Source organism: Polistes dominula, unplaced genomic scaffold (assembly GCF_049000335.1).
Source record: "Polistes dominula isolate Pdom_NZ unplaced genomic scaffold, Pdom_raw_medaka contig_15, whole genome shotgun sequence".
In the NCBI taxonomy this organism is placed as follows: Eukaryota; Metazoa; Arthropoda; class Insecta; order Hymenoptera; family Vespidae; genus Polistes; species Polistes dominula.
This window is the reverse complement of record NW_028300915.1, coordinates 9,059,899-9,086,166: the sequence shown is the minus strand read 5'-3', so window position 1 is coordinate 9,086,166 and position 26,268 is coordinate 9,059,899. Positions and strand designations below refer to the sequence as shown.

The window sequence follows — 26,268 nt, the reverse complement described above, 5'->3', positions numbered from 1 at the left end:
TCAGCAATGAGCTTTTTAATAGAATCAGAGGTTTCTAGTTGTGTCTCTTTGTTGGATTCCTTATCATGAGAAAAGAATTATAAAAAACAGGGAAGGTTTGTTGAAATTCGATCTACATTTATTATCTTCATTATCGATGCGATAATATTCATGCCTATAGTTTCTTTTTTACAACGTGTCATATCTTTTCTATTTAAAAATGTTTCTATTTTATTGAAAAATTAGTATTAAATTCTTTATTTCGCAAATATTATAATAAATAATTATGAAATACATAGAATATATAATAATTGTATTGCCTGCAATATTAAAAAAAAAAGGATTACCAGATACATCAGAGAAAAAGAATTAGACAACACTGTAGAATACATTAGAAGCAGCTGACAAATTCCATTCAAAAGCAAGTAAATTACTGGTAGATTTTAATTTTGCTTCTTCATAGAATATATTTGATTCATAAAGATCAATATACGTCTGATAAATTTGATTTTTATATGTTTTTATAAAAAATATACAAAGATTTGTACTGACTCCGAAATACAAAAAAAAATATATTATTAATTATAATATTTACATAATAAAGAAATTTATATTAATTTTTTAAATATATAAAAACATTTTTAACATGCTGTAAGCCTACCGTGAATCGGTTGAGTTTACCACGAGTCCCAAATTCGAGACTCGTATACAGAATTCGATAAGCTGAGAGAGCGATATGATTCAATGCGTTTTTTAGATTTTTCGTTGTTCAGATCTTTATTTAGACGAGAGTATTTAGAAAGATAAGTTTGTGGTTAAGGAATAAAGACGAGACACGTTATAAATAATAAAGGGTCTCGAAGTGTGGTAGGCTATTGAGATGGAAAAGCATTTCTAGACGATATCTTTATTAGATCTCTCATTGCATTTTATCAGAATCTTCGTTCAGTCCAGCAGTATTTTCCATATGTTTTTCGTAACGTCTTTATTTCGTCCATCTTAAAATGTTTGTTAGCAGCGCAAGAATGTAGATGGAAACGGGAAATAGAAAACCATACTAACAAAAAAAATTTTATACCTGAGTTTCAAAAGAAGGATTATTTATATTTACTTAATTTCTGACGAATTATATTTCCTTTGATAAACATCCTACCATTTTGGTGTCTATTTATAACTATCGCATTCAGCATTCCATTTTTATTGCTTGAATTTGGAAAAGTGTACTTTTTATCAGCTATTCCACCCAGAGACCATACCGGTGACCTTTATTATATATGGTAATAATATTATAATAAATAAATCCTACAATTATCTTGCTCTGGAAACTGTGCATTCGACTCATTCTCTCGAAACTTGGATTTTTAAAGGTTTCATTTGTAACACGTGTGATCTGCACACATGTTTTTTCTATCTATTTATCGTCGATAGAATCTAACAAGATGGGTAACTTTACTGCGATCATGAAAACTAACTATAATATTTTGGGAAAAATTTTCGATGTTCCAATACCATATAAAATAGTATTTTAAAATTGTATTAATAAATATTTAAAAATACAATTTTTAATAATCAAATTTAATCAAAGTTAGTTAATTAGGCGTATTTTTAAAGAAATATTTGTACAAAATGTACATAATAATTATTCTTTAATTTAGTTTTATTTATTTCGGCAGTTTGATTGATAAATTATCCTAATATTCCTACAAATTATATTATTATAATTAATAATAAGAGAGTTTAGGAATATGCCAATGAACCCCAATATTGACTCGCGAGCTACAGTTTAACCATCATTGGAGTAATCCCTCGTTTTGAAATATCAACCTGAAATGAAAAATAAACCTTTCTACGTAGTGTCGAAACATTTTCGTTAAAGAAATACAGAAATCAATTAGAATCTCTTAGAATAATATATTCATATCTATTTATCGAAGTCAGTACGTATACGATTAACATTTCACAAAAAAAAGGAAATCAAAAAAAGAAACTTACTCTCTTCAGTCGTCGTATTATTTTTGTTCTCTTCTTCTTTTTCTTTATTTTCGTCTTTAGAAAAGCGTCCGTTTTCGAGCGATCTGCAAGCTCAGAGACACAGAGGATTACCCTCATATGGTATGGGGTGAGCTAAGAGACGTGAAACTCGAGAGAAAAAAAGGAGAAAGAAAGGAAGAAAAGCTGGCCGTTGATCCAGGATGGTGAAAAAAGAAAAGCAACTCGTCGGATATATTTTTCGGATTATCTCTTCGGTCGACGAGGGATATTACGATAAGGGATGATGGTACGTAGAACGAGTCAGATATTTCCGAACACGCGCGCCTGTTCGATGAGATTAATCGGACGCGAATCGCTTATGTTCTCGCGGAAAGGAAAGCGAATTAAATTACGAACGCATTAGCAGATGAGATATGCCATTACCCTTTGGATATGAACGAAGTTAGGCGTTCTCACCGTTTTCGCGTCCTCGTTGTCGTCCTCCTCCACCATCTTCTCCACTATTTCCTCTTCCACCTCCTCCTTCACCTCCTCTTTCTCTTGAGCAACCGGCATTATACGGTGAGAAAACTATTAGCGGAATTGGTGGCTAGCCGTAAAACTCGTTTATCATTTTCGCTTAGTTCGAACGTGCGAGTGTAATTCAATCGGTAACTCTATAGTTACACGTGTAAAACTCACTAACTTTCACACGCTTTCACTTTAAAAAAGGTACCTTACATTCGAATATATATGCATTTTTGTAGGTACGTGCGTACTACTAAATTCATTTTATTCTAAAGAAGGAAGAGAGAAAACCGATATAACGATAATCGAAAAAGGAGACACATCCGTAAATTTCTTTTTAGAAGAGAGAAGAAGAAAAGGATGGTTGTTGAGAGAAAGTAACGGTTGGCATCGTTTCGTTGAAACGGATCGAAGGCCAAACGATAAACCACGTTTGAACTTTCCACCTGACACCGTGGTGCAATAAAGAGTTCCGTAATGTGCTGGTAGGTACACGGAAACATCGAGGGTTAAACGAGAATAGCGACGGGAGTTTGTTGAAGCTTTGGAGAAGAAAAGGAAGTCGAACGACGAGAAAGAGAGACATGGAAGATGAAGAAAGATAGAAATAGAAAGAGAGAGAGAGAGAGAAAGAGAAAGAGTAAGAGAGAAATGTCGAGCACTGGTAGCTCGATCGGTAGCAGCGAGATCAAGAATAGGAGGGTGAGTCGGCCTCAGAGTAGGTGGGAAATGAGACTCATCTGCATCCGGTAACATTGTTTCCGTTCTCCCCCATCCTAAAAGGGGAAACTTTCCGTCATGATGCTAGAGGAGTGGGTGAGAAAGCGTAGCCTATTTTAGAACAGATGAGGACAGGAAATGAATCTGCAGCCGCTGTTCAGGAAGCTGCGGAAACCATTCTTGATAATTGGTCCAGAGTTGTCGAAAATTTTCGAGAAGCACGTTCGCCATCGGGATAATACGCCACGCGCAATTCCATAGGTGTAGAAGTGTTCCTTCAAGAAATTTATCTGGATTCTTTGTCTTTCTTTCTCTTTCTCTCTCTCTTTCGTTCTTTCACTTTAATTAACCAAGAGAGAGGTAGTATTTAGTGCGTGGATTAGGTGTCTTTCATGGATCCACCTGGTTATTTCTTACATTAGTCTGTTTGTACGATCCGAAAGGATCGTACGGTAATTAGCAGTATTCAAAATTCGCGCGCGTCCACCTCCATCGATTAAAACTCTAGATCGATACACATTGTGAGCATCGATCAACTACTAGTAACTACCGAAGCGCCCCTCTAGTTACCCCCACCTCTCGCCTCCCCACTTCTCACTCCCAGTGCGTACGCCCTGCTGGGCCAGTACAAAAGGATACTCTTGCATTCCATTATCGGAAGCCTGTGAATATATATCGAAATCAAAGGAGTTAAGTTAAATTAGTTAAGGAACGTAAGCGAAGCGAGCGAGAGGTGAGATCTTTCCATTATATACATTTTATATTGACGGTATTTTCCCGCGTGGTAATACCACGTGGTGGACTCTCATTTTTATAATTAAATATCATCCAGGGTTTTTATGCCGCAAGGCTTTTCCCTGACGAGCCAATAAAAAAAGGCATTGTTTCTTTGTTTGGCTCAATCACGTGTTTTATTTTACACCTTAACCTAATCCTTTATTCTCCACTTCATAGCATACAATTAATGATCAGAGGAATTTTCATTGAAGAATCTTTTGGTCATAACACTGTTCTTATTAACTTTAAGCTTCGAATTTTCTTCCAAGTTTATTCCTAATATTAATTTTTTTATTTAAAATCCTAAATTGTGTATAAAAAAAGGTTTATTCTTTTTTAGTTGAAGCGAATGACAATGTCAAAATCGATTCTTTCGATAATTTCTTGTTGGTTCGTTTGGCAATGCTTGCTTTCGAAGCTTCCGGCTATCTTTCGTAGAATGAAACTTCAAAGGAGAGAAGTTAGTACAGTAGTTTAGTTTCTCCTGTTTTTTAACGAACGAGAATATTGACCTATTCGTTTGAGTCTAGATTATCGATTAGGATGTAGACGATGGTTGAAATGTAAATGGGTTTCCTACATTTCATTACAATTTAACTGAAAAGCAGTTCCCTCGGCGCCATCGAAGAACCTTCAAAATCCTCTTGAACGTCTTTGTCGGTATCCATAGTGAATTCATTAAATTTGCATACGATAGGAAGTTCGATACACAGCAAATGGAAGAAAAAATTTCTTTATAACATTGTCCCTATCGATTACCAAAATGCTATGAGATAGCCTAACCTCGTCTAAAATTTATAATTTAAAATACCAACGTATTATCTAAAAATACTCTTTTTATTTTTCAAGTTATCCCCGCGTTTATCGTTCTTTAAAAAGATTGCTGAAACATTTAAGGGTTCATTCTGGTTTATACGCCGAAAAAAAAGGCTATTTTCACGATTTTTTTTTAGGCTTTGTAGGATACATATACATATGAAAGTTGTTGGGTATGATAAATACACTCTAGAAGTACAAGAAAAAAATTTTTTTTTATTGTTTTTAACGTTTTTTGACATCCAAAATGGTTGACAAACGTGAACCCGTCAAAAGTAGGTATGCTGTTGGCAGGCATCGAAATTTAAGAACGGGTGATCTAAAACAAAACAATTAAACGGTTTTAAATTCAGTATGACAATGGCTATCGCATATGCTAAAACTATCAATTTTTATGAAAACAGAACAAAATGACGGCCATTTTTCGAAAAAGAAAAAAATCATTGATTTTTTTCGCAGTTTTTTGTAAAAAGAAAATAGTAAAAATTAATATTTTGACTTAGTTGTAGCATGCGAGATAGCCATTCATGTGTAGAGTATGTGGTTTAAATTTCAGAAGGATCGGTTGAGTAGTTTCGGAGATATCATGCCCGCCAACCGAAAAAACGTTGTTTCGAGAAAAACGCGTTTAAAGTTTCTTTTAACAAATTTTTAAAAAGTCTGACTTTACCTTATTCTGCGATGCCTGCACCATACACTATGCCTTCTGCTTCTTCAAAATACTCATTTTCTTCCACTGTAGCCTTTTTTTGTTATGTCCTGGCCTCTATCAAAGCTTCTCCGCTCAAACAATTGGCTGAGCGCACGCGCGTGTTGCCGCGGTTACTAGCGTAATTGACTGCGATAGGACCAAGTTTTATCCCCAAAACGTGTATTATTTTCAGTATTGGATCAAAATCTTCGTTGAATATACAAGCTGCCAATTTACAAGCTATTTCAACAATTTTTTTACCATTAAATAGGTGTTTAGGCACCATAGCCCAAACGCATTTGTTGAAGCACTCATTATTATTTTAAATGTGAGGCCACCTAAACATCTTTCAAGTAATTCTGGTTTTGTCAGGTCAATATCAACCTTTTGTTTTTTGCTGCTATATTCATGCAGAGACATTTCCACTTACACCATCACAGATGGTTTGTCTCCTCTATCTGTAATATCTCTATGTGTTTGGGTCGCAAAATAATATACTTAGACTGCTCGGATCGTTCTAAAATTTTTGTATGATAATTCTACATAAGTCTACTTTCGAAAAATGCAAAAAAAAAATTAATTTTTTCAAAATGATAAACCAGAATGAACCCTTAAAGTCTTAATGGTTCCTTGTTCATGTAGAAAAGTAATATCTTTACGTAGTTAACGATATAACGATCAAAATTTAGGAAATTATTAAAAGATTTGTAGATGAAGGGGACTCTTGAGGTCCATTAAGCGACCACAGACCAAATGGATTTCATCAAATTTATTGCAACTCACACAAGTAAGATGTTTTTCGTTCTTTGATTAATTCCCAAGGTGAGTCTTGAACTCTCTTGTTTCTTGGTCAATTCTCTTGGCGACTATTCTCTCATTGATTTTCAAAACTCCAAACAGCAATTCGCTCGATCGACTTCTTGATGGGAGTTCACGATGCAACTTTTAGAACTTGTTAGAATTAAAAAAGAAAATAGGTAAGAAAAAGAAAGGAAAAAATAGAAGAAAAAGAATGAAAACAGACGTTCTTTAATTTAGTAAAAGCCAAGAGTATCTCATAGTCATCGTACGAGACTCTAGTATCATCGTTATCATAAATTCAATATATTTTCGCAGTTAGGTAAATAGATATATCTATTCATATTATACCTTGGCATCTGAATAATCTGAAAACATGATTATGCTTCGTAATGCATGCATGGTTGAGAACGTGATCATGCTTCGTAATGCACGCGTGAGTAATCAATATTTCATTATCGCTACCATTTTCTTCATCCGAGGGCCAAAATCAAACTGATGTATCGGCAGGATTTATGTTCACCAAGAGAGAATACTGTTTGTATCATTAATCAGTACTTTGTTTCGGTTAGCAATCTGCTGATTTTAAGATACGAGTATATCAAAGAAAAACCTTTCAGCGAAAGAGAGAGAGAGAGAGAGAGAGAGAGAGAGAGAGAATGAAAAAATAAAGGGGATAAACAAAAAAGGAATATCTGAAGTGAAAAGAGAGAAGAAAAATTCTCGAGAAGAAGATTCCTCTTCTCTTCTGTTCTTTCTCTTTACTCTTCCTCCCTTCACCCTTCTTTATAACATTCCTCGTGGACCTTTTGGATTAATCGCGAGACGTCTCGAATGCCCTTCTTACTATGTTCTACTCTCCTTTTTCAAGACACCTACCCCGTCGCGTCGTTATAAATGGTATGGTTTTTAAAGCGTCTACCGTGGGACGGTTAACAAATGTTCAAAGATCGTTGACGTTTCTAAAAGGTACAAGTTTCTTCATTGGTATACTTTTCAAGCTCGGCTCGTTAATCGATTTCTCTTTCTTCTAGCTATTATCTAGCTATTTCTTCTATTAATCGATCTGTTATAACTCGAAAAAAATTATTATTTCACCACTTTTATCTATTTACTAAGTTCAATATATTTTGGTTAATATTTAAATAGATTACATGTAATTTTTTTCTTGTATATTTTATATTAACTAATAAGTCCGTGAAATTATTGATTCAATAAAAATCTGCCTCATTTCTCAAGAACATAAGATGATGGTTAATTTTTTTGAAGTGAAAACTTCTTTAGTGATTGTGATTTGAAAAGATGAAACACGCCAGCGAAGGGACGCAGCTATGAAACGGCCACAATACTAAGTAAGAACAGACAAAGAGACAAACATATAGGATTGAGCCTGCGAGAGAATAAGACAGAATATAGCTATATAGTTTTTCCTATTCTCGGTCTCCTCTTTATGCTATGCTTCGTAGTTATCGCTTCTGGTTGTATATGTGTGTGTTTGTGTGCGTCTCCATACTGCGAAGAGTGAACTCATATCATCTCGATACTAAATCTGTATGTATATAGGAGCGATAGAAGGGTAGAAGAATAAACAGAGATAAGCGTGTAGGTAGGCGACAAAAGAATAAGGTACAAACGAACCGACGGTCGAAATAAATAAAGTAGGTGCAGTCTGTTTTTTTAAGTTGTGTAAGTGTGTAAGTCTGTGTGATTTTGGAAGGTTCCCGAACGATACCGATGCTTTATTTATTGCATCAGACCGGACGTTTCGGAAAATTCGAAAACCGTATGCGGATGGATATAAAAGAGCGAGTCATTGTTCGTCGTCATTCAGTTGAAAAAATTCAGTTGCGTATATCGGCTGTTATCATAAGATTGTGAAGCCTTTATTGCATCTTTTCTAATACCTATTTTAAATATATTTTTTATTACTCATGCGGGGGAAATACTATCTTTCCGGACGCTATTGGGGTCGGAAAGACGCAGTTTACATACTTTACAATAACAACACGCGTTTTGAGTAAAATAAATGTGTCCTCGCTTCGCTTGTGCGCTCAACTTCGCTCTCGTGCGTAATCGACAACTTTACGCACTAGTTGCATAATATACTATTATCAATAGGATTTAACTGGGTGTACGTTAACCTCGAACCTCTACACTAAACCGAATTCTACATGTATATAGATATATATTTGCTTCTATCTATGGCTATCGCATTCGGCATTCTATCTTAATTGATAGAATTTGGAAAGTGATAGTTTTTTTCAGTTTTTGCATCCCAAGATCATACCGGTGCCCTTTGATATATATATATATATATATATACAGTAAAACCTCTTTTTGTGCGGTGGATAGGGATCGCATAAAAGAAATCGTACAAAAAAATATTCTGAATTTTTATAAATATTTACATGTACTAAACAACTTTGTACGATATATCACCTAAAATTTTTTTATGCGGCGGATAGGGACCGCATAAAAAAAGTCGCACTTAGAAAATACATCAATTATTTAAGAAATAGATAAGAAAATGCTTTCAAAGCAATTAAATAATTAAATTAGACCTGGAAATATTTTATAAAATTTTAATTTTTCATCGTACATATACATGGAGAAGCTTTCAAAATGCACATTAAATAATTCACTGCTACTCGCAATCCAAAACGCGCATCTTCTTGCGATGAATTGGTTCAAAATCGCTTTCGTCGCTTGAAGATACGATTTCAATTGATTTATTTTTCGGCACCATAAAGTTAGTTATCAGTTTTTGTGACAACGGTCGATTGGTCAGTTGCTTGTAAACATCACGATAGCGAGACATGCATGATCTTAGCTCTTTTTGGAATTTCAAGCTTCTTTCGGCGTTAGTGTCTATTTTAAGAAAATGCGTTTCCAATTTTTTAGAAATCTGGATCCCTGCATATATTTTATCTGCATTGTCGTCAAGGAGTTCGTCGTAGTCAGGGTTCGTCCACAACATGTATATGTACACTGATAGGAAACATTAAACTGGCGCCAACACCGCTGAGATTTATATACCGCATAAAAAAAACCGCACGAAAAAAATCGCACAAAAATAAAATCGCACAAAACAAATCGCACAAAAATAAAATCGCATAAAAAAGGACCGCACAAAAAGAGGTTTTACTGTATATATATAGTAACAATATTATAATAAATAAATACTACAATTATCTTACTCTTGATACTCTGCATTTGTCTCGTTCTCTCGAAACTTAGTTTTTTGAAGGTTTCACTTCTAACACGTGTGACTTGCACACATGATTTTTTTCTTTCTTTTATAATTAATTACACGGGTATAATAGTTATGAATCGGGATTAGTTTTTCTACGTGAAAGTGAAGAAATATATACGAATTAGACATGGATAGTAGTAGAATAACAGTGAAGAAGCAAGGAAGAAGGGATCAGCTGGGATTGGAGAAGAGGGTAAGAGGTGGGGGTAGACGGAGGTAGGAAATGCAGGTGTAAGTCCTCGTGAGGTTCTCGCATCGGTGTATCTCCGGACTAGGAAGCACTGAAAGAGTTGAGCCTCTAAAATTAAACGTCCTTCCGGAACCGTAATGGCGTACTTTGTTAAATAAAGTAAGAAAGAGATGAAGATGCAAGTTATATAATTTTAAAAGTGTCTTATTTAACAACCAGAGTATTATTTTCCTTGATTTTATAAACAAGAATTGTTCACTAATTGTAATTTCAATGATGTACCTGTTAGTATTGTTCGAGTAAAAACTCGAGCCAGTTGATAGAAAGTTAAATAAGCTTCAGCCATGAAAGCTTTCTCTTACGAACTTATGTTAATCTTGATCCTATAGTATTTCTCGATCAAGTTTAATGTTGTTGCATCGTGGAAGAGTCTACGATGCTTCAGGTAATTTATTATACAGGATGACTTACAAGCATGCTGCCAAACTTCAAGAGCTTGTTCCAGAGAATATAGCGAACAAGAAGTATTATGCTAAATCGTCGAACTCTCGTTAGGAAGTTATAACTCGGTATTCGACGATAGAGAGAGAAATAGAGAGAAATAGAGAGAAAGAGAGAGAGAGAGAGAGAGAGAGAAAGAGAAAGAGAAAGAGAAAGCTTGAATAAACAAAACCCCTTCTTGATTTCTCTTGCTTCGTTCCACGTTGGTTGAAGTTCTGAAACCGTGTAGATCTTAAAAATCTTTCTTTTCGTTTAATTAAACAATTCTTTTCATAATTGTACAAACACAGCTTGAAGATATATTAAAATAATAATTGTAATTCGGTATAATTAGAAATAAAATTTAGTGATAATAATTGTAAGAGAAGGCAAGAAAAAATCGTATAATAAAATAATACTATATTTCTGCGAAATATAAGAATAAAAAGCTATGTTTACAAAAATTGCAAATGAATTCGCATTAGTTTTACATAACCTCATTCAATGTTTATTCCCAGTAAGCGTACTTACGGGACCATTTCTGAGAGAGCTTGGCAACAGGCACAGGAATCGTCCGAAATAAATAAAAGACGTGGCAACGCCTTGTAACGACTCCGGTGCTAGTTTGCATGTAAAGTGCGGTATATCTCCTTGTCGCAATAATTTTGTGTTCTACTTTGGAGAATGTGCAGGGATTTCAACAAACACTGCCACGAGATAGAAAAAGAGAGAGAGAGAAAGAAAGAGTGTTAGAGAGGACGAGACGAGTATACTTCACCTCGCGAAGCACCAGTTATTTCAATGGAATTCTTTTTTTAAATGTATTGGAAAATATTTAGAGGAAAAATAAAAATGTTTTTTTCTTCCTCTTTAAGTTGCCTAGTCGTGATTTGTTTTGTATTCGGTGTAGCGGTATCATTTAATTATATTCAAATAATATTTAGCATAATTATTTTATTTCGATTAATTTATGTGTATCGTCACACAATCGTTATTTAGATAACCTAGAAATATTTTTTAACCAGCACGTTTAGTCCAACTCTACTCGTATTTGCTTTTAAATCAGTTTTTTTAATTGTCTTTTTTATTTTCTTTCTTCCTCTATTTTTTTTTTGCAGAAACGTGCTTGTGGCAGGATCTAGATTTCATCCGGTGAACTTTTATTCCTTTCCGTCCGCCTTTCTGTGGTTGATCGAGCCAACGAGATGAAATAAGAAGAAGATATTTATGGTTAGACTGTGCTCGCGGTTCAATTCTAACTCGTACGATTTTCTACGATTCGAACAAACCGTACAAAAGATAATTTCAATGCGAAAACCTATCTCAAATTCTTTCACCTTTCTCCTACCTCTTCATCTCAACGCCTTTATCCGTAATGTAGCAGCCCTAGGTTGCCAAGGGATTCTCATCGTACGTTTCTCATCGTACTGGGAGCTTCTCCGAAGCACTAGTTTCAATTTTTTCTTCTTTCCTTCTGCTGTCTCATTTCTCTCTCCCTCTTTCACTTGTTCCCTACCCGCGTGCCTTTTACATTTCACGTATCCGTAGGCGTCTGTCCGCTATCGTAAATATTGGATATCCATTATGAAATATTGGCTGATATCGGATATTCGACGTGGACCGATATAGGTCAGCTGATACCAGATAGCTAACTCGCGTCCGATGATATCTTTTAGTTGAACTATCCAATTCAAAAAGGAAAATAAGAAAAAGTATCATATCGAAAATTGGTGTAAAGTAGTTACATCTTTGATAATTTTGCTTCGTACGCGTATATATAATATAATTCGATATTAAATTATTGAATCGATTGATAAAAGGTTTATCTGTGTATAAATGTAAACGTACGTATGAAATCATGGCAATGTCAAACTGTAATAGAATTTTTTCATATTCGATGATCATGGATATTCGAACGATCAAAAAACAGAAATCGTGTTCGAGTATATCGAGTTTTGTTCTATTAAACAAACATGTAAAGTGTATGCATACAATCGGAGAAGATAGTGGAAAGAAATACCAACAACAAGTAAAAGGAAAACAATACTTTTGATCCCCTAGGAAAAAGATCTTCGACTCGAAAGGAGAAGCAAGGACAACGAAACGTGCTACGTTCTAGGATAGTGCTTATGGTGGTGATGGTGGTGGAACGTTTCGTTAGGCAACAATACTTTGCGGTAACAATACGCAAACAAATGATTCCGACGTACCAATTGTAATTACTGAAGGCGCGCAGGACGTCGTTCATCTTTCTCTCCCATTCTCTCTCTCTCTTTTTTCTTTACTATCTCACTCGCTCCCGTTTTGTTCGTCCATCCATCCACCCACTCAAACAACCTACTATCCATCAACCCACCCACCCAATCCATCCATCCATCCATCCATCCATCCATCCATCCATCCATCCATCCATCCATCCATCCATCCATCCATCCATCCATCCATCCATCCATCCATCCATCCATCCATCCATCCTTCTATCCATTCACGTTCTTTGTCATGATTTCGTTCGATCTACCATTTCTCCTTCTCCTCTTTCTCAACTTCAGCTTCTTTTCCTCTCTCTCTCTATTTTTGTAGCCCGTTAAATCAATGCATTTTCACAACCACGATCGATCCAACCCTGTTTACAAACTCTCCTTTCCCCATTTCTCTATCTTTCACTTCACCAACCGATTGAAAATTTCAAACAGAGGAAAAAAGAGAGAGCAACGATTCTTTTTGTTCTTTCAACGAGTCCTCTTCGTTGTCCTCGTTCCCTTGGCATCGTTCTAGCACGTCTAATTAACAGATACTCTGGTGAACAGTAGATCGACCGAGTTTTCTGTCTCGTCTACTTTTGAACGTTGATTTTACGTGTACTATGTTTTGTCTTTTTTTCTTTTTTAAATGAGAAATCGGAGAAATGAAAATGATAGTTTAATCCAAACATAGGCGTCTAATAATCTCGTAAACTAGAAACTCCCAGAGGGATGAACACACAAGTTTGTGTAGATGTAACTTTGAAACTATCTCCAAATATTCCTTCACACATTTAGGCGAATGTCTACACGTATACTTATATGTATATACTTTATCTCTCCTTCTATATTCCCCGATTCTAATCACAGTTCACGCCTTTTGATTCCTACGGTAGACCGAAAGGCAGACGCGAGTTTACACGGCTTATAAGCTGTAAGAGACGGCTTAATAACGGTGGCACACGTGCAGCTTCTCTCTTAGGATACGTCGTGCACGTGCACGCGTAGAATTAAGGCGTAGAACGAAGGTGGGTGGGTAGGGTTGACACACGGGTTGGGTAAATGTGGTCTGGAATGGGTTGGATCGAAGGATACGTAAAAGATAATTTTCCCTCTCTCTCTTTCTCTCTCTCTCTCTCTCTCTCTTTCTCTCTTCGCGATAGTATTATAGAGTTCTCTAACACATACGAGCATGTGTGCTATCTTTAAGCATCTATGTATATGTGTTTAAATGTGTTTGTACATGTTTGTATGTGTCTTTGGGGTGGTTGCAAGAAGAAGATACGTAGACGTAACTACGACGCCTGACATCGGGCCAATATTGAAGCAATAATCTTGCTTTCTTCCTCTTTCTTAGGAGCCGCCACACTTGCCTGCCGCACTACACGAAGATATTAAACTTACGTGCTTCGGATGTATATTCACATATACGTAGATACCTAGAAGGGAAGAGTGTGTTGCTGCCCTTACATACCTTTGTACCTTCGAGTCTTCGTTAAATAGCCTCGAGGGACGATGACCTCGTTTTTATTTCTTCTTCCTATCTTCTTTCTTTCTTTCCTTCTTACATTCCTTCCTTCCTTTCAGTTTTCCTTTTCTTTATTTTTCTTTTTTATTCTTTATTTCTTTCTTTTTGTTTTCCTTTTTCGATAACTCAAGCCTTTTTCGTCGCGGTTATTGTCACATCTGAAATATCAATAAATGTTTTATAATAATCGTATCAGATATTTAGAAATTAAAAAAAAAGATGAAGATTCATGAATTAAGAGTCGTATTTAGTAAATATGAGAGTATAAGCCAAACGAAGGAGTAAATTTGTTTACCCGGTGTAATTTTCCCTTTCGACTCGTATACTTCTCGTATTTCGCAAAGTACTGCCACCATTACGAGTATTCTCCAAGTAGGAAAATGTAGCAAGATAATTACGAGAAAAGGATGCTATACTTTCGAATAAACATCTCTCTGTATTTTTGTATATTACGTTGAGCGCTTAGATTCTCTAGTGCAAATGTTTTAAGATTAAAAGAGAAAAAGTGAGAGATAGAGACAAGTACCTTAATTTAAAAGACAATGAATTTTTGAATATCCCGCCCATAATAATAATAATGATAAAATATTTAAATATAATAGTAATATTTATTATTATTATTATTTATTTATTTATTTATTTATTTATTTATTTATTTATTTATTTTTGTGTATTACAATTGACATAATTTATGTTTTACATAGTATGATTTATGAAAACATTTTTATGATATTTTTGACAATTCATTTTTCAAATAGTATTTTTTGAAAAACAAAGAGGGCAAAAAGGTTTTAGTCGTTTAAAAATTCGATGCAATAAATGTGTGGTATCGTTCGACGTTCATCGTCGAATTCCGTTTGGTAAATAAAGAACAACGATGGGACGAGTTTTAGCCAGAGATACGATTTTGGACGCGGTAAACCGATGGTAAAACTCCAACGTTTTACAAACTGCTATGCTTTTTTCATTTTCCCTCTTTCTCTCTCTCTATCTCTCTCTTTAAGCAGACACATCCACAACATTGATACAAAAAGCTGTATGAAAAAGTAGAAAAAATTTGTTCTTCCCTCGCATCATTGTGGTTATAAAAAAAAACATGGAGAATCCAATTTTAAAATATCTTTTTAAAAAAATCTACAAAATTGTCTCGAATTAAAATTGTTTTAAGTATTCCTACCAAATATTAATGAAAAAGGCTTAAGCTGAAAATTGCCAAATGTAATTGTAATAAAATTAATGGACATAAACCTTATTTCGTTGTTCGTTTTGACCTGAGTCAATTACTTTAAATTTAAAAAATAAATAAAAAAGAGGCAAAAATAAAATAAACAGAAAAATAGATAGAGAAAGATGAGTGAAAATTCATAGTATCGATATTCGTGGTTCTGTATGCAGAAGAAGCATCATTCGGCCGAGAAGCAAAGCCCATGAAAAGACGAGTGGTACGATCTGGAAAATGGAAAGGGGTGGCAAAAAGACGTAGAAAATCGGCGAGGCAACGATTCTCGAAAATTATTCGATTAGACTAGAAGGACTGTGGCTTGAGACCGAGGTAGAACACATAGATGATACACACATACACACATGCATATATATCTATATACAGACAGACTCGTAGAATTTTCACGTAGTGAAACATCAGTGTGCTGGTTATTCTAAGTTCGGAGTCGTCGGTAGGGGCCAAAAATTGTGTGCTATGTACGAAACGATGGGCAAAGTGTGCAAGAACGATCTCTGGTAGTGTCTGTTATAGTATGCATGAGTCTTCCGCAAGAAGACATAACACCCATTCGACTATGCTTTACAAAACGTGCTCACGATCTCGTGTAGGTTTAGCGATTTTATTCCACCTTAAATTCTCAGCCCACTTGGCTTCGCTTTCCTACATCCGCCTAGTTGTGCCAACTATATTGTCAAAAGAAAGAGGAAGAAGGAGAGAGTCCTCCTTTTCTTGAGAAACATTTTAATTTTTGATCACGTATTATCTACGAATTTTACTTATACTTAACCCCCTTCAACTTTTTTGATATTATTTAAACTCAAGAGATAAAATTCTATCTTTTCATTTGGTTGGATCTCAAAGAGAACAAAAAATCTAGGTCGATGTTTTTACAGGTAATTCCGAAAGAAAAATGATACCTTTGCAAATGGATAGTTCGGAATAAAAAAATTAAAAAAGTTAGGTTCTTTACGATTAAGCTAAACTAATGTATTATATGGATGTACACATATTTTTGTATTTGCGTGAGTGCGTCACCTGTTTTAAAGTGCCACTATGACGTGATAACTAGTTAGACTCTTGCCTTTATTAACGCTTTTATGCAGAACACGTTTGTGTTTCTCTCTTTTTTCTTTATATTTTTCATTATGATGTGTTATTAAAATAATAATAATAATAATTCTCTTGGTAGAAGAATCTTGTAGTAATTGTTGAATATATAGAAATTAATCTTTTTTAACATTAACCATTCTATAATTTGTGAAATCGATAAATATAATAGTAACAAGTGTTCTCGGATAACTCAAATTTCATAGGAATCGAATGTAAAACTCAGTAAAAAGAGAAAGTAAGTTTGCAAATGGATAAGAAGAGTAGGAAGAGAAAAAGAAATGAAAATAAGAGAAGGATTCTATGAATTCCAGTATAATGACCATGACAGGAAAATGTATAGGAAGATTGCCAGCATGATTTTCCGCGCGTCACTTCCACACGGTCATGGGGGCCAGTTCGCCTTCCCGCAATGTCGCTTGGAATTTGAAACTTTAATCAGATTTCGTTGTTTCGTGCGCTGGCATAAATACTGCAGTTATGTTACAATTTAATACTACCGACAAGTTTCTCTCTTCCGTGAAAAGAATAAGGAAAAGGAAGAAGAGGAGGAAAAGCTGAGAGAAAAAAAAACATGTGTGCAGATCACACGTGTTAGAAATGAAACCTTCAAAAATCTAAGTTTCGAGAGAATGAGACGAATGCACAGTTTCAAGAGTAAGATAATTGTAGGATTTATTTATTTTAATATTATTGCCATATATAATAAAAGTCACCGGTATGGTCTCTGGGTGGAATAGCTGATAAAAAGTACACTTTTCCAAATTCAAGCAATAAAAATCGTGGCCCTTGCATAGCGGCCCGTCGCTCCGTTGCCTATCCGTATACAGGCTCCGTTGCCTCGCCATCTACCGATTCGTTGCCTGAACCACCCATTTTTTTCAAATCACTTCCTATTCTAAAGAAGTTTTTACTTCAAAAATGAATAAAAACAAAGGGCAAAAAACAAACCTAAAAATACAATATCTAAAATATATAATAAGAAAACAAAGAAAACTAGTTGCAAAGAAAGAAAAAAGATATGAAAAAAAATGAGAGGAAAGAGAAGGATAAGAAAAAAGGTAAGGTCGGAGGAGGAGGAGAAGGAGAAAAAGGTGAGGATAGAGGTAGAAACATAAATTTGTATATGCATGCCGGGTGCGGCAAAGTACCGGAGCATTGTTTTTGCAGCATAAAGAATTTTCTCATATAAACGCTTTTCCAAACTTTTTTACTTTTCGCGATAGTCTCGAGTCTCGAGTCTCTTGTCGTAGGGAACACAAGAATAATTCAACATTCGTTTTATTCATGTCGGTCTTTATTGTAGAAATTCCTGCACGTATCATGGCTTGTATTTTATATCTAAAAGTGTATCTTTAAATTTTCTGTATATCAAAGTTTTATGTCATATTTAATCGATATTAAACTTAATATGATTCTATTACTCAAGAGAATTATTAGAAATCGTAAGTAGAAACATAAGTGGATAAAACGATGATCAAATAGAAAAAAAAGAAATAAAAAAGATTCATGAAATTCGTTGAGCGATCACCACGATAGTGAGATATGTATATGGAAATGGTAAGCCCGTGATTTCCCACGTGTCATCGGGATCGCTTGTAAGTGTGTGTATATATATGTATATACACACATAATATATATATATATATATATATATATATATATATATATATATATATATATATATATATATATACGTGCTTCCTTCCTTGCCACGTCAGTAAGAATTTCGAATTCCATCTGACAATCGTCGATTCAGACACACGTTCACTTCGTCCTATCTTTCGCGTACAATCCTGTTAGAATTGTATTGCACGTTCGATGTAAGTAAGTACGTGTACACATGCATACATACATACATATATAGATGCATACATTACAGTTCGATCTCGTCGTAGCTCATGAAGTAGAAACAGCAATGTGTGTGAAGATTCTTTGCTGAGAACACGAAATTCAGGGGTAGGGGGAGAACAATTTTTACGAAGAACGAATTTTTTACTTTTATCTTATTTCTTTTATCTTATTTTTTTTCATCCTTCGTCTCTTATCTAGATAGAGAAATACTTGGTAAAATCCTGATCGCTTTAAGACACTCGCCTGTAATCTAGTCACACATAGCTTCGACTGAGTTTTCTGGGAAAGGTTTTCGGAAAGTAAAGGAAAAGAAAGAGAGAAAAAGGAAGAGATAGAGAAGGGGATGGAAGATAGAAAAGAGTAAAGGTGGACGTAGATAGATCGAGCAAAGCCAAGAGAAGAGGAAGTAAAAGGAAGTGGAAGTTATGCTTCTCCGGTATAACTACAACATAATTCAAAATCTTATTAGACCTTGCCGCCATGAAGTATAATTTTTTGCCCATTACACTAGATTCGCAAAGGACGTAAGAAGAGTGGGTGATCTCGACAAAAAAGGCCTCTTTCCTTCTCTCTCGCACACACTGTTGGGTTGCACCTTCCTTCGTTTTGCATCATCTCACGTTTCCGGATGAGAGTAAATCAAGAGGAACGATATTTCAAACGTTTCTTGCTTATTCCCTGGTGGGCCCCCTTACGATCCTAACCTTATCTTTAAGAGTGAATATCTCCTAGTCGATATGAATTTTTTGCTAAAAAGACGACTAGATACCTAACCCTATCATGTAAATCGAATGAGACGATAGAGATTAAAATGTCTGAATAGTAACGCGATATCAAAGGAAATCCGACCTACATACCGATAATGACGAGAGCATCGCAAGAGGAATATCGAATATCATCGAGTATTAAACGTCTACCGTGTATTTCTCTCTTCTCTAAAGCTTTCTCTAAAGCTTTGAGTTAGATCCAAACGTCTTTTCAAAGACGAACAGAGAATAGAATTCTCTCTATGTGTATATGTACATATTACATATACCGGGTAAAACATTTTATAAAGCTCATTTGAATAACTCGATAGCTATTGATAATAAAAAATCATTTATTAGATGATACTTTACTACAAGGGTAGTCTTATTTCATATTACGTACTGTGTTACACGTTACGTTTATATTGTTTATATAAACAAGAAAATAAGAAAAGGATAATAACTGAAACATCATAGTTTGGTTATCACTTAAAATGCCTTATTTTATGATAAATAAACATATATGTGGGACGAGAGCCTTCATGCAAAACTTATTAAGCATTCGTGGAGAGGGATTGGTCGGTGGGCCCTGGATAGCTCAATGGATAAGAGCAGTCGTCCAGAAAGTGGAAGATCGGGTTCGAGTCTGGTCCAGTCTTTTTTCCACGAATCTTACATATATATTATTACATTTAAAAAAGTAGAGTTGCGTCCACTTAAAAAACCTTATTAATACGGAATTATGTTAACTTACAAATCAAATAAATTTACCCCACTCTTTTTTCTATCGCCAATAATAATCGAGTTACTTGAATAGTCTGTTTGAAATATCCCACCCGGTGTGTAAATACATACACATATCATATACAAAAGGTAGAAAAGATTAAATGGTTCAATTGTATTTTATAAAACACGAACGGACATTTCCAAAGACGAAAGGAATCGAAGAAAAAACAAACACACTGCAGTAAATACGATAGAGCGTAGAGAGAACGAAACGAATGTCAGTAGTCGACACACGTTTGCTGGATACGAATCGAAATTCTCTGATCACCAAAAGCTTTGCTTTTTCTGTTTCGTGACGCGAAATGACGAACGTTAATACCTCGTAACCTTCGACGATAGGATCCTGGTAGTAACGAACTGACAATTTTTCACCAACATTTTCTAACGCTTCCGGTAATCCTATAGAAATTTATCGTTTATTATTAATACTGTCCTTTCAGCATTTTCGATTCTGGTTAATATTTCGAAAAATATATGCTCAGCATAAACGAATATTTTGTTTAAATTTATAGCGAAGGTGTTGAAAATTTAATTTAACAATTGATTTAAGTTATTGTATTTACGAGTTTACTTAGGAAAGCTTTCCTAAGTCTGTATCTTTTTTTTTTCATTGAAAGATGTCTTTTAACCCTCTTTGTATCTGGAAAGCATTTGAACAAGAGTCAAAATGGGAGGAGAAGTTAGGAAAAGGACGACATAGTGAAACGAAAGAGAAGTTCTGCGAACTTTCGGACGTATTGTTGTGGTGGGCACGATGTCGAACTTGGCAGCATCTATGGAAAAGAGGGGCATCATGAAGCAGTGACGAGCACTAGTACGAAGAAAAAGAAGAAGAAGAAGAAGAAGAAGAAAAAGTAGAAGAAGAAGAAGAAGAAGAAGAAGAAGAAGAAGAAGAAAATGAAGAATAACAAGAGAAAGATGACGAGGATCGAAGAAGACAACATGCAATATGCGTAGAACTGCCAATGGCAACCATTGTATAAGACAATTGCCACTAACTTTTCCGAACTTTTAGAAGGAAGAAAATAGAGGAAATAAAAAGAAATACAATTTAAAAGTAGAAAGAAAGAAAGGAAAAATATTTCGATGGTGTGAAGCAAAAAATGAATAATATTTAGATACAATCCATAAACTAATAAATGCTAAACGATTTTATTATTAATTACGCACTGCATATATCGTCAAAAGCGAGCTTAGAAATATTTTGAATCAATCAAATAATCTTATATACCAAAATATATTAGCAGATAATTACAAATCGATTAAAGATGTGTTACTAAAATCTTAAGTGATTAAAATTTATTTTCAAACCGAATCGTATTTGTATAATTGTTCTTACTGGCGTTCAATTAAAAATCCAATTTCATTATAATTCTTACATGTTAAATTAACAAAATATATACAGTGAGTGTAGAAAGTATTCGTACACCGATAGATTTGAAATAAAATTTTGTGAAATTGTAGTTTATTAACTAGTTTTTTATAAATTATTAATTTTTACATATTCTTGAGAATCCATACAATAGATATAATGAAATAAAAAAAAATTGTTTTGAATAAATTACAAAATTGACAAGGAAAAAAAAAGAAAAAAAAATCGTTAGAAACATATGGAAAATTCGTATAGTTCTTATTTCGAACTATTTACAAGAGAGTTCGTATAGAAATCATAATATAAACACATCACGCGCGCGCGCGCGCGATTGCATTTTAGTTATAATTGACCTCGTTAGTTTGTTTGCTAGCATTATTGGCATCAGTTAAGCTCAAAATATTTTAAGATCGAAAATTATTGTTGGAAAATGGGACGAAAACATGTGGAAACAACGATAGAAGAAAGAAAAATTATTATTAATTTAATAATCAATGTAAAAGTTTATTAGAAATATCGCGAATTAGAAAACAGATCTCGATCTACTATACAAAGTATCATTGTTAAGTATGGATTAAGAAAGTGCTGCAAAATAATTCATGAAATTGACGTCCACGAAAAATTAATCAGTAGACTGAACGAGTTATCACAAGAATGAAAACAGAATTCAAAGATAAATGCTATAAAAATAGTCGAACATCTTAAAAATAATTTAAATATTGATATATCGGCTAGTAAGTACTGTATGTAATTTTTTCCAAAATGAAGGGTACCATGGTCATACCAACACCAGCTGCACTCATGCAGCCCCAAACAAGTATAGAACCTTCACCGTGTTTCACTGTGGGTCACAAGTTTTATGGTTTTAGCACTTCATTTTTTTCCTCAATATAGTGCAGTTTTCATCAGATCTAAAAATATTACATTTACTGTTGTCTGTAAAAATAACTTCATTCTAGTACACCAAACTGGTCTTTTAATGTTATTATTTGCGAATTCCAATCTTCTCTTTCTATTCATTACGAAAAACTTTTTTAGAGCTACTCGACCATGATACCCTTCATTAATTATATGTATATGTATATGTAAAGTGAAAATTGTTAAACATATGGACCGTTTATTTTGAAAGTGGTGTAAGTCCATTTAAAAATAAAATGAGATAACACATAATTTATGTTTAATTTAATGAAAACTTTTTATGTATAACTAGTTAGTATTTAATTTCTTAAAAAGTGTCCATGTTTTGTACAATTTAAAATTGGTGGGTAAAAGAAATTGCGTAATCATTGATTATGAAAGTGAAGTGGTGTAAGTTTTATTTCCATAGTAAAAAAGAAAAGAAAGAGAAAAAGGATTTCCTATATAAACCACAGGATTATTATGATTTAATAACACAATGTAGAAAACATAATAAATTCATTTTACATGAGATAAAACGAGAGAATTTCGTTTCAACAAAAAATCTTCAAAGCGCAATCAAAAAACTGATAAGAAAGAAACACTAATGGAGAAAAGGTAAATTGGGTTGCAAATATGTTGGATGAGGTTTCTTAAAAGTGCACTATACACTATTTTATATAAAACATCGATGAGAGAGAAGGACAAAGAATTTAGAACTGTAAATTACCTAAACGTCCTAAAAAATCGCTAAAATTTGAAAAAATAGCCCTGTCGCCTTTGTACCAAGATGTCAGACCTTTTAGTTATGAAAAATATAAAGATATCAAGTAGTTATTACCTTATATACCTCTTGTGCATCATGAATATTTTAAGACCCTGTCATATAAAGAGCATAAGTATGTTAAATACTACCAATATCTTGCAATTTGAACAATGTAATTAACGTTTAAAATTATAAATACTGCTTCTATTTTATATCTTATCATTATTGGTAAACAAAATAGGATATAGGCAGTAAATATACATTAGTTTAGTCAAATTCAGCCTAAAACAAAATATAACAAAATTACTTCTTTTTCTTCATCTTTTTATTAGGACTTTGTCCTGTTATATTTTAGCTGTATAGTCATCTTCAAGGCGTTTGTTGTTCCTGTGACACTGATGTCCAGCTTTCATACCACCGTTTTGGAGGTCTTCCCGGTGGTCTCATTGTACCTATCTTTCCTATTTTTGCCACTTTTGGCAGCCTACTGTCGTCCATTCTGTCTACATGGTCTCGCCACTCTCTTCTTCTCCTTCGTATTCACCTTACACCATCTTGGGTCTCACATTCTTTTTATATTTCTTTATTCCTTCTTCTGTCTCTTAGTGAGTTCCCTGTTATGGCTCGTAGTGTCTTCATTTCTGTAGTTCTCAGGGTACGTTTGGTTATCGCGGACTCTGTCCTTGTCTGTGCCGCGTAGGTCATTATCGGTCTGATGCAAGTCTTGTATATTCGCATCTTGCTTTTGATGCTCATATGTTTGTTTCTCCATATGATATCCAGGTATCCAGAGATATCCATAGGTATCCAGAGATTATGGAAGCTTTGATTGCTTGGTCCCTTACCTCCTCTTCTAAGTTTCTATCGCTCGTAATGATCGCACCTAGGTATTTAAATCGCATCACTTGATTGACACTTTGGTTGTATATTGCTAACTTTCATCGTCTGGACTCCTTGGAGATGGTGAGTGATTCGGTCTTCTGTATCGAAATAGTCATATTAAGCTTTCCTGCCGTTTTTTCGAATTTGTATAACATCCTTTGCAGATAATCTTCATCTTCCGATATCATCTCCTTCTCCAGCTGTTTTAACCTCCTGGATTATTTCGTCCATGATAAGGTTAAAAAAGATCGGACTTACAAAACATATTACATATTGATAAATTATTAGAAACATTGCCAGACTTCATATAATTTGCTTAAATTTTTTAATTAACAGATATGCTAACCTTTAATTTTCTTGAAACAAGAGAAAGTGGACTTACGCTACTTTCAAAATAAACGGTCTATATATCACATTATTATCACGTATATATATATCACGTATTCATCCCTTTCTTACCTTCTTTTCTTTTTTTTCTTTATATAAACTATTTGTAAAAAATCTTATGATTATGAGTAAAAATATCTTGTGATTGGTAAGTTATTCGCTCTTTTTATTATCTTCTTGAGAAAAACAAAATAAAAAAGGAATTTTAATATACCCGCGTTCAAATTACCGATTATTTGGCACATATAAAATACTTATGTGTATTTATATGTAAATTATTTTTAAGATAATTGTCAAGACATAGTAAATAAAGATAGAAATAAAAAGCTGTATTTATGACAAATATGATAAGAAAAATTTGTTGCACTTTGCTCTTCATTCTTTTAATCTTGTTACCGCACACACAGTTGAAAATTGTTTCTTTTTAGACGAAGACAAAGATGACTTGTGTGTAGTCACACGACGACGAATCTTTTAGGATAAAACGATTTATTTTCTTTATCAATTGTTTTTTTTCTATTATATCTTATAGTATAATTGCTATTAAATAGAGCGATAAAATAAAAGTCGCGAAAAAAATTTATCGCGTAACTTAGCTCGACTTATTATTTAAGCTACTTCTACAGTTTTTATGATATGCCTTTACCATTCATATCATTTTCTTGTATTCATATATATCTGTCAAGTGTTATGTAAATAAATATAATGAATGAAAATTTAACTGAACGGTAAATTACATCGTATCGAAAAGTAATCATGTACCATATATTGTACCTAACGATTGTTTTATAAATAATATTTTCACACAATTATTCAATCATTCGTTTATTTTTGTTGTTAGGTAATATTTCTCAAAGATTAGAATTTCAGAAAAGTATGAAATCGTTGAGGAATTTGTCCCATTTTATCAAAAAACTCGAATCGACGTTTAACGATGGTGTAAAAATACAATTTTTAAATTCTAAGCGTGGTTACGTGCAATCGAAAGAAAAGATTATTTGAAATAATAATAAAGAATTATTCATTTCATCGCCCTTCGGTGATGTTACCTATCCCAACATGTATATTTCGGAATATGTTTGGCATAACGTTGATACACTTCCAAAACAAACTGCATTGGTAAGTATTTTATGGCTTATTCCTTTGGAATTTTGAATAAATTCGAATGATAACAAATATAAATCATGGGTAGTTTTGATGGAATAACTATTTTCAGGAATGTGGTATTACCGGTAGGAAATATACGTACGGTCAAACAAGGAAAGCTACAAATTACATTGCAAGAAGTTTAAGAAATTTAAATTTCAAGGAAGATGATTTTATTGCCTTGATGGCACCCAATTTACCAGAATGGAGTTTAGCTTTCTTCGGTATTTTGGAGGCAGGTCTCAACGTCACAACTATCAATCCACAATACACGATTAGTATATACGCACTAAATTAATTAAACTAACTATACTGATAAATATTATTAATTGATTACTTTAAATTATATAAACTAATATTGGTTTTATTATTACTAATAAAACTTTTAATTAAACTAATTAAATTAAACTAATTAATTAAACTAATGGATAAGAAAATAGGGCAAAAAATAAATCTAAACCTTATAAATATTTTCATTAGAGGAAATAAGAAAGCAATAGGAGGCGACTAATGCGAAAGGTATCATCACGGTAAGAGATATTTTTCTGGTTGTACAGAAAGCAGCAACAAAAATACAATTAGGATCATCCATCATCGATATCGATGATCAAACCGGTCCTATGATGGTAGGGGTGATACCTTTTTAGGTATTAATAATTTAATGCTTACAATTTATATCATTCTCCTTAAATTTAAATGCCTTTGAAATGCTTTGAAAAACCAAAACTTATTCCAATTCCAAGAGTTTTACGAAGAACAATAACGTTATACAATTACGTCAACGAAAATTACGAATTGATAATCGATGGATTTAAAAATTTATATGATTTGATTAATCGCGGTAAGAATTTTCCGCCATTGAAAATCTTAAACCGTTCCATAAATGATTTCGCAGTTTTACTTTTTTCGAGTGGGACAACAGGATTGCCGAAAGATGTGATGTTAACGTATACTAATTTAGTTGCAAATATGGAAATGGTGAATGTTGATCAAATATAAGTTCAATCTTCGGATGGTAGAGCAAAAAATTTCACTTTCGTTATAATTGATATGCCTAAAAAATAATTGACTTCTGCAACTTCGTAAATTATTTATTCGAAATAATAATGATTATTTAAACAGGTGTAAATCA

The 26,268-nt window shown here is 33.7% G+C and overlaps 1 protein-coding gene across 5 annotated transcripts in view; it reads right to left on the bottom strand.

Moving 5' to 3' along the window:
• sfl (N-deacetylase and N-sulfotransferase sfl) overlaps positions 1-26,268 on the bottom strand; it is a 500,037-nt gene that overhangs the window by 330,468 nt on the left and 143,301 nt on the right. For all 5 annotated transcript variants that reach the window (XM_089170139.1, XM_089170137.1, XM_089170138.1 and 2 more), the window contains exon 3: positions 13,918-14,129. The gene's annotated coding sequence lies outside the window, so the exon portion shown is untranslated. The remainder of the gene's footprint in view (positions 1-13,917; positions 14,130-26,268) is intronic.